Source organism: Podarcis muralis, chromosome 6 (assembly GCF_964188315.1).
Source record: "Podarcis muralis chromosome 6, rPodMur119.hap1.1, whole genome shotgun sequence".
Taxonomy (NCBI): domain Eukaryota; kingdom Metazoa; phylum Chordata; class Lepidosauria; order Squamata; family Lacertidae; genus Podarcis; species Podarcis muralis.
In genome coordinates, this window is record NC_135660.1 from 96898865 (window position 1) to 96908585 (window position 9721).

The 9721-nt window shown below is 46.0% G+C and overlaps 1 protein-coding gene across 5 annotated transcripts in view; it reads right to left on the minus strand.

Annotated features, from left to right (window-relative positions):
* The window catches only part of SCUBE1 (signal peptide, CUB domain and EGF like domain containing 1), a 190793-nt gene that overhangs the window by 19838 nt on the left and 161234 nt on the right, over nucleotides 1–9721 (minus strand). The window lies entirely within an intron of this gene.

Consider the following 9721-nt stretch of genomic DNA (forward strand, 5'->3'; position numbering starts at 1 on the left):
GTGGGTTTCAGAAGGAGAACCAACGCAATTTCTCTCTCCTTTGCAATAGTCCTCACTAAGGCAACCCCACGGCCCGTATGCATTCAGGGCGCTGATATTATAAACTGTGCTGTCCAATGTGTTTCAGACACATTCTGAATTTCTGGCTTACTCAATTTTATATGCTTTTGTGTGCATATGATTTTGTGTATTTTATTGGTTTTAGATTTCGTTTGAATGATATGTGGTTTTTCAAATTGTACAATGCTTAGAGATTTATGCTAATAACTAAATAAATAAGTCCCAAACACTTTTGGGAATTAATATGCCCTTTATAAGCTAGGATCTTCTGACAGACATTCCATACCTACAAAAATATCAACAGCATCACTGCTATATTTATTACGTGAGCAAAATAATAACATTAACTGCATGTCACACACACTAAAATTTTAATTAGTGTATATAGCTTTAAAGAAAATTGGTCTTTTCAGAATTATTATTGATTAGTCATTAATATTTATTCCACTTATTAGTCACTCTTCTTCTTTTTTACAAAAAAGTCTCAGTGTGACTTACAAAAAAAGGAGCTGTAAAATTTACATAAATTACTGTGGAATCACGCTACATAATGACGACTCTGAAGTCTCAGGAATCTTAAAAATTACATTTATAGCTTCCATTGATACTGATGTATATAATGTCTGCACAGGAGATTTTAGAGTTGACATTGTGCAAAGTGTCAGGCAGGCATTGGTGCACAAGGTTTAACCATCACGGAGAACATCTTTTGCAAGCACAAAGCACCTGTTGGATTCAGCTATTATGCTATGCCAAGAAGGAGGGTCCTGCTAGCAGAGGACCTGGTTGTTGCACAGGAGGGCGGCTGCAGCTGGGTTCCTGGGCTGCTGCCACAACAAGTCTTGAAGTATTAGGATTATTCTAGCTCTGTCAAAACTCTTGTCGTTTAGACTGCCCAGAGCAAGTTAGAATGATGGGACTTCTCAGAGAGCAGCACAAATCCAGCAGTTCCTGAATAATACAATTGTCCAGCTAGATCTATACATCCTTAATATACGTATCTAAAGATCACTGAGTTTTAGAGAATGGAAAATCCTTTCTAAAGTAACTGGTCTAGTCAGTAGCTCGGAACTCTTTGGTCCTGGCATATGAGTGTGAAGGAAATGAGAGAGACAAGGAAAAGGCTCCATCAAATGTACCTCTGTGCTCCAGCGATGAGTCTCTTTGTAAGCCAGTGTGGTTTTAGTACCTAGATTACATCCATGTATATGTACTTGTCTAATACATTTGTCTAATACTAGTTTACATCCGATGATATGCACTGACAATTATTAAGACAACGAGGGCATTAAAAGAAGCATGCAAAGAACAAAGAGGCATTCTATTAGCTTTACACGAAAATGCTTTGGCTCATATTATGTCTCCTGGGCCCCATCCTTTTTATGGTGCATTCATACTCAAACAGCTGCATTTCCAGTCAGTGAATATCTTGTAATGTCCTACTAAAATCCCATAATTTTAAATACACAAGAAGTTCTGGGGGTTTTCTGTCCTGCTTTTATTGTGCAATAGCTCCTCCAGGGAGCACAACATGTAGCAGCATGATGGAAGAATCGAAAGGCAATCAATAAAGCTGATGAAATCTACCACTAGTGCACAAATACTGCGTCAAAAGTATCTTGCAGAATACCCTCGCGACAGAACAGCAGCCTGGAGGGCCCCAGGTACGGCTATGCAGAAAATGCAGAACACCAGGTAATCTCCCCTCTACAGAATCACCAGTCCGTTGTGAAATTCAGCACTGGCCGTAGAAAAGAGAAAACTATTTCAGCCACTTGTTCTGCAGAAAGGGAAGCTTCTTGTGTGGGAATGGCAGGACACTGGACTCTCTCTTCCAGCCCTCTTCAGATACACGCTCTCAGTCAACTGCTGATTTCAAGCAGCTCTTTGATTTAGTCGGGAATTTGATTGTCAGTTTATAACGCTGCTAGGCTCCCCTCTCTCCTCGTTTACCCTGCTTAAGTTCTGCAAACAACGGGGCTCAAGTTATCATGCTCCTGGTATGTGAGGACTGCTGGTGTATTTGACTTCACCAAAGTTACTGGAATGGATGTTCGGCAGTTGCTGAACATTTATTTGTGCAATCTGCCAATCCTGGGCAAAAAGAATTTGAACAAACATGTTGTATGGCATAAGAGGCGGACAGTCTATGGTGGTAAATGACAAGTGTGGCTTTAAGACAACATTTGTGGCCTATGTCCAGGATCTTTGACTACGTGATCCTGTTAGATCTTACTGGAGCCTTTGACTCCAGTTTGGCAAGCAGCAACCACGCACCACCAGGGGCATGACTGGAGACCCTAAAGGTAAAGGTACCCCTGACTCTGGGGTTGCATGCTCATCTCGCTCTATAGGCCGAGGGAGCCGGCACTTGTCCGCAGACAGCTTCCGGGTCATGTGGCCAGCATGACTAAGCCGCTTCTGGCGAACCAGAGCTGTGCACGGAAACGCCGTTTACCTTCCTGCCGGAGCGGTATCTATTTATCTACTTGCACCTTGGCGTGGTTTTGAGCTGCTAGGTTGGCAGGCGCTGGGACCGAGCAACGGGAGCTCACCCCGTCACAGGGATTCAAACCGCCGGCCTTCCAATCGGCAAGCCCTAGGCTCCCTGCTGGAGACCCTAACTGTTACTAAATGGTATTATCCAGTCTATGACAAAAGCACATCTAGGAGAGGTATTACTTCTGACGGGGGGTGTGCAGGTTCTGAAAGGAGTCAGTTCAGAGCTTAGAATGAGCCTATTGGGATTGGGGGGAAAGTGCTGCCCATCATATCCCATGCTAGCTTTCACAAAGCACTCTGGAGCATCTGTGGCTACAAGCAAATGCTCTAAGCGTTGTGTTTCCCAACATGCCCCTCCTCTGCCCTGAGATGATGATGATAATAATAATAATAATAGTAATAATAATAATAATTTCTTATTTATATCCCGCCCATCTGGCTGGGCCTCACCTGCCACTCCGGGCGGCTTCCAACAAAACAGCACAATAGTCCTTCAGATATTAAAAGCTTCCCTAAACAGGGCTCCCTTCACATGTCCCCTTAAAGTCTGGTAGTCATTTTTTCCTTTGACATCTGATGGGAAGGCGTTCCACAGGGTGGGCGCCACTAACGAGAAGGCCCCCTGCCTGGTTCCCTGTAACTTGGCTTCTCGCAGGGAGGGAACCACCAGAAGGCCCTTGGCACTGGACCTCAGTGTCCGGGCAGAACGATGGGGTGGAGACGCTCCTTCAGATATACTGGACCAAGGCCGTTTAGGGCTTTAAAGGTCAGCACCAACACTTTGAATTGCGATTGGAAACGTACTGGGAGCCAATGTAGGTCTTTCAAGACCGGTGTTATGTGGTCTTGGCGGCAGCTCCCAGTCACCAGTCTAGCTGCTGCATTCTGGATTAGTTGTGGTTTCCGGGTCACCTTCAAAGGTAGCCCCACATAGAGCGCATTGCAGTATTCCAAGTGAGAGATAACCAGAGCATGCACCACTCTGGCGAGACAGTCTGCAGGCAGATAGGGTCTCAGCCTGCGTACCAGATGGAGCTGGTAAACAGCTGCCCTGGACACAGAATTGACCTGCGCCTCCATGGACAGCTGCGAGTCCAGAATGACTCCCAGGCTGCACAGCTGGTCCTTCAGGGGCACAGTTACCCCATTCAGGACCAGGGAGTCCTCCACACCAGCCTGCCCCCTGTCCCCCAAAAACAGTACTTCTGTCTTGTCAGGATTCAACCTCAATCTGTTAGCCGCCATCCATCCTCCAACCGCCTCCAGACACTCACACAGGACCTTCACTGCCTTCACTGGTTCTGATTTGAAAGAGAGATAGAGCTGGGTATCATCTGCATATGGATGAACACCCAGTCCAAAACCCCTGATGATCTCTCCCAGCGGCTGCATGTAGATGTTGAAAAGCATGGGGGAGAGGACGGAACCCTGAGTCACCCCACAAGTGAGAGCCCAGGGGTCTGAACACTCATCTCCCAACACCACTTTCTGGACACGGCCCAGGAGGAAGGAGCGGAACCACTGTATGACAGTGCCCCCAGCTTCCAGCCCCTCTAGACGGTCCAGAAGGATGTTATGGTCAATGGTATCAAAAGCCGCTAGGAAACAGCTCTCACCTTTGTCCCTAGCCCTCCGGAGATCATCAACCAGCGCGACCAAGGCAATTTCAGTCCCATGGTGAGGCCTGAATCCAGACTAGAAGGGATCCAAATGGTCCGCATCTTCCAGGCGTGCTTGGAGTTGTTCAGCAACCACTCGCTCAATCACCTTGCCCAAGAATGGTAGATTTGAGACTGGGCGATGCCTCCCCTCTTCCAGTCTCTAATGGTGATGACACAGATGACAAGCCTCCCAGCTTGTACCTATGGGGTTGGATCATGTCCTCAATTCCTACTACACTTAAGACTACTGAAAACTAGTGATGGGTTATGACCATACCAAATTCTGAGATGCAATTCTGAACCTTTTGTCAAAGAGGAGGATATTATGTCAGATGGGTGGTTGGCAGAGGTTCTCTACACAACAGAAAGGAAAGTATATTGCAAGGACAGAGGCAGTTCTTGCACATTTCTCTATGTGGCTGGGCCGTAGCCATGAACTAGAGGGTAGAATTCATTTTTCATGCCCATCCAAGTACATGACCTTGAACCTTTTACTGAAGCTTTCAAAATTTCCAATTGCAGCAACACTAAATTATGCTGGTGGTTTTGGTGATGTGGACACTTTCCTGCTTGTGGACTGAGAGCTCAGGCCACAACGCAGCCATCAGACAGTAATGATTTTTGGCCAGTCCCAAAACTTGTCTGGAGTCCCACCACTGTCTCAAAAGTGAAAGGCCCTCTGTTCCTGATGTTAGCCTCTCCGTTTAGCACCTTGCACACCATTTGTGATTCACAGCTTACCACTGTGGATTGAGACAAAGACAGTGTGAGCAAATGTAAATCTAGACTTTTGGGTTGCCTTATCAGTTACCACAAACTGTCGTGGCTGCAGATACATCAATAAGTCCCCAGCAGGGCCAAAGTAGACATTTCTGTGCCAGTGCTATACCCTCCACCCCCTTCTTTTTGGCAAACTGCTAATCTCAAACATCTTTGGAAATCAGCAACATGGAAACAACTATGGCTACTTGTGGTGAACCAACACACACCCCTCTATCCTTGGCTGGTCTGCCTACTTACTAGGTGGGCTCTCTTTAGCCTGTGATGCCCCCCACACCCCCAGACAACTACAGCTGCCGCTGTACCTTAATTAAACCAACAAAACAACAAAAAGTTGGAAACTTTCTCCTTATTCCCAGACTTGATGCCATCTTTTCACATTCCTCCTCCTTTTCTTCATTTAACACAGAATAAAAAAAAAGTTCGATTGAGTTCAATGGAGGTTAAAGGTAAAGGGACCCCTAACCATTAGGTCCAGTCGTGGCCGACTCTGGGGTTGCGGCGCTCATCTCGCTTTATTGGTAGAGAGAGACAGCGTACAGCTTCCGGGTCATGTGGCCAGCATGACTAAGCCACTTCTGGCGAACCAGAGCAGCGCACGGAAACGCTGTTTACCTTCCCGCCGGAGCGGTACCTATTTATCTACTTGCACTTTGACATGCTTTCGAACTGCTAGGTTGGCAGGAGCAGGGACCGAGCAACGGGAGCTCACCCCGTCATTGCGGGGATTCGAACCGCCGATCTTCTGATCGGCAAGTCCTAGGATCTGTGGTTTAACCCACAGCGCCACCCGTGTCCCGCTCAATGGAGATTACCGTCAATCAAATAGACCTAAGGCTTGCCCAGCAATTGTTAAATTTCTATACTGCCCTTCACCCGAGGATCACAGGGAGGTTTATGATATAAAAACACAAAAGTACATACCGTATTTTTTGCACCACAACACTCACTTTTTTCCCTCCTAGAAAGTAAGGGGAAATGTCTATGCGTGTTATGGAGGGAATGCCTATGGGTGGCATGCCTACGGATTTTCCTCTTCTAAAAACTACGTGCGTGTTATGGTCGGGTGCGTGTTATAGAGCGAAAAATACGGTAATACAAAAATACTCACTTTACATACAATACTCACTTTACATACAATTGAGACAGGTCACTGCCTAAAGTCACCTGTTATGCACTATTTTGGCTCAGTGCCAGATTTACACAGCCAGAAGCTAACGAACTACAGTGGTACCTCGGGTTACAGACGCTTCAGGTTACAGACTCCAATAACCCAGAAATAGTACCTCGGGTTAAGAACTTTGCTTCAGGATGAGAACAGAAATCGTGCGGTGGCAGCGGAAGGCCCCATTAGCTAATGTGGTACCTCAGGTTAAGAACAGTTTCAGGTTAAGAACCGACCTCCAGAACGAATTAAGTTCTTAACCCAAGGTACCACTGTAGCTGCTTTCTTGTATCTCCAATCCCTGCTGGATCAATTGCTGCAATAACACCCTCTACCCATTTGCAGTGCAGTGCAGTGCAACAGAAAATGCGCTGGCAGTTTCCTCAGTGTATAAGCTGCCATAGTAGCACAAGGAGTTAGGCACTTGCCCCCATAACCAGTGGAAGTTCTAGGCCTAATAGACAAAATAAAAACCAACAAATTGCTGGGTCTGGTGGATTATAAAAAAAGAGAAATAACAAATGCACCTTTTTATTGGCAGGCAAGTTAATTTCTGCATCTATTAATTGTACTTCCTTTGTTTAAAAAAACTTTTTAAAATAAAAGTTTCTTACATAATCAAGCTTTTTTTAAATAAAAAAACATAAAATATATTATTTTTTCTCACAATAAATGAAATTCTAATGGACAGCCATAAAGAGATGAGGCATTCATCCCTTTGACAGGATGTGTCTTTTAATTCAGTTCAATCTACAGCGAAAGAGCTATTAGTGCAGAGGTGGGAAGCCTCAGATCTGTGGGCCAAATCTGGCCCTGCAGACTTCTCTGTTTGGTCCTTGGGACTCCCCTAGGGTCACAAACCCTCACCAGGTCACAACTCTCCCTAGCTTGCTCCACACCCCTTTTGTGGTTCTGCTTGGCTACCATACACCCTCGACCGCTGTCACCCATCCAAGCAAGCTTTATCCAAGAAGGATATGCAAGTGTGTGTATAACACAGCCAACAGTGGGAATGTAAAATTCACATTCATTGCCCACTTTTGCCTTTTCCTCAGCCCCACTCTGCATGGAATGTGGCCCCCTGAAGACTGCCTGGAAGAGAAAGTGGCCCTCTTTCCCTAAACATGTGAAGGGAAAAAGGGGGAATTTTTGGTGTATGTGCATAACGCAGGGAAACACTTGGTGCCCTGCGCTGCCAAAGAAAGAAGCATTGCAAGCCATTGAAGAGCTCCTTGCCTTGCCCTATTCTGAATAGGATAGGACTGGACAATCCATACTTTGCCAAGTTAAAATGTGGCCTCAACACCCTTCTCATCCTATTCATTTTCAAGAAGAGACATACCACAACAGAAAACCTTTAAGACTTTGTGTATGTGTGTAAGACAAATGAATTGCTACATACTGATTTCTTTGTCATACACCTCCATAGCCATTAAATCCAGCCTTGATTTCTAGGAGGGCTGAACTAGTGTGAAGCGTGGCAGCTGCAATGGCCAAAACCAAATTCAATAAGTAAGCTGCATACCAGAACACTTTGATTTAGGGTCATTTTGTTGTTGCTTACAGAAGCCTCTAAATACCATTACCAATTAGGTGAAACCAAGAGTATACTCACCTAGACCCCATTTAAAAAAAGGAAATGGCATAGGAGAACAATTTGACACTCTTGACCATCATTTACAAAGAATCCAATTACAAGCCTACAACACCTATAGGGCCAGCCCATCATTTTCCTTTCAGCTGCTTGATTTGGCAGCTGGTTCTCAGTTTCACGCAGAAAACATCCAGACGTTCCCTGCCTCTCTTCTCCCTTGGTTGCAACAAATAGTAGCAGGGCCCAGATTTGGTGGCCCCTGCTGCTGCACCAAACCCCACAGAGGCCTTCCAGAGGTCACAATGGTGGTCTTAGTCTAACACTCTGCCCAGTGTACTATACTGGCTTGTCTATATGGCCAAAACAACAGACTGACAAAACTATCTGAAATTACAAAAACACATCTTAATTTTTTAAAGCAGAGTCCAGCTAGAATGCTCTTCAGTGATGTGACCAGAATTGTTTAATTTTTCTGCTTTAGCAAAATAATGATCATGACTGCTATTTATTCTGCTAATTATTCATTTCCTACTGACTGCTAACATCGTTTAGCCAAGGGCTTCATCAAGAATAACTAATGAGAACAATAACAAGGTTCTGGTAAGGATCAGTAATTAAGGATCAGTAAAACCAGCTTGCCATCTGAGTTTATTTAGTCCAGTTATTACTGGGGCTGAAGGAAGCAGACTTATTCACTGGGAAAGAGAGGAAATGAACCCTTGTGCTTTAGAAAGCACAGAGCGAGAAAGCACGAGGAGTCTGCTGACAGAATCCCAGCCTAGGACCAGAGTTTGTCTGAGGAATTAAACCCAGAGCAAGTCCACATACTGTGAACCCGAAGCCTACAAGCACATCCAACTGTCTTTGCAGAACAATATTGAGGGGACGCCAGGCAGAGGATGGTAAGCCCCAGGACAGGCAGATAGGGGAGTCCAATCAAGGGGATTAGAGGGGGCCGACAGGGATGGAGAGCCGAAGAGTAGCCTCTAGTCTAAAGATCTGAATCAGAAGTCTCACTGCCAGAGATGCATGGACTTCCAGGCAGCTGGATTCTTCGGGAAGGTTACCAAATTGGCCTTGCAACCAATCAGGCTGTAATCGTTCAAAAGAAAATGAGGTCTTTTTTTGCTTCAAGAATCTTTGGGCATACCTTCCCAGGAATCAGTCGGTGAGGAGAGAGCTGCAACTGGAACTTGAAGTGAAAATTCATTTGAAACGTAATTAGTGGGGTTTGGGGAGGGAACTTCTGTAGCATCAGGTGTGGTAGGTGGGCACTCTCTTTTTGTCAGTTTGACAGCTTCCCTGCCTCCTAAAGGAAGGAGGACTCTCTGACCCAGCCAAGCATGAAGACTGGGATTTGGGTATGGTGCTCCTTGGAGATCAGCCTGGACAGCGTAGCTGAGTTAAAGTCCACTTTGGCTTTGCATTGGTTTGGGAAGGGATGACCACCATCTACAGGCTGGAACTGATGTTAGAGCAACAGGAGTCCTTAAGGAAATAATCAGAGGTGAAGAGCTGGAGAAGACCTAGGTAAAGGTAAAGGGACTCCTGACGATTAGGTCCAGTTCTGACCGACTCTGGGGTTGCGGCGCTCATCTCGCTTTATTGGCCGAGGGAGCCGGCGTACAGCTTCCAGGTCATGTGGCCAGCAAGACTAAGCCGCTTCTGGCAAACCAGAGCAGCGCACGGAAACGCCGTTTACCTTCCCGCTGGAGCGGTACCTATTTATCTACTTGCACTTTGACGTGCTTTCAAACTGCTAGGTAGGCAGGAGCAGGGACCGAGCAACGGGAACTCACCCCGTCGCGGGGATTCGAGCCGCCGGTCTTCTGATGAGCAAGCCCTAGGCTCTGCGGTTTAGACCACAGCGCCACCCGCGTCCCTTGGAGAAAACTAGTTCATTGCGAAAACTGAGGGTGTGGCTGTAGGTAGAGAAGCTGAAAGTATACCTCTGAGTAT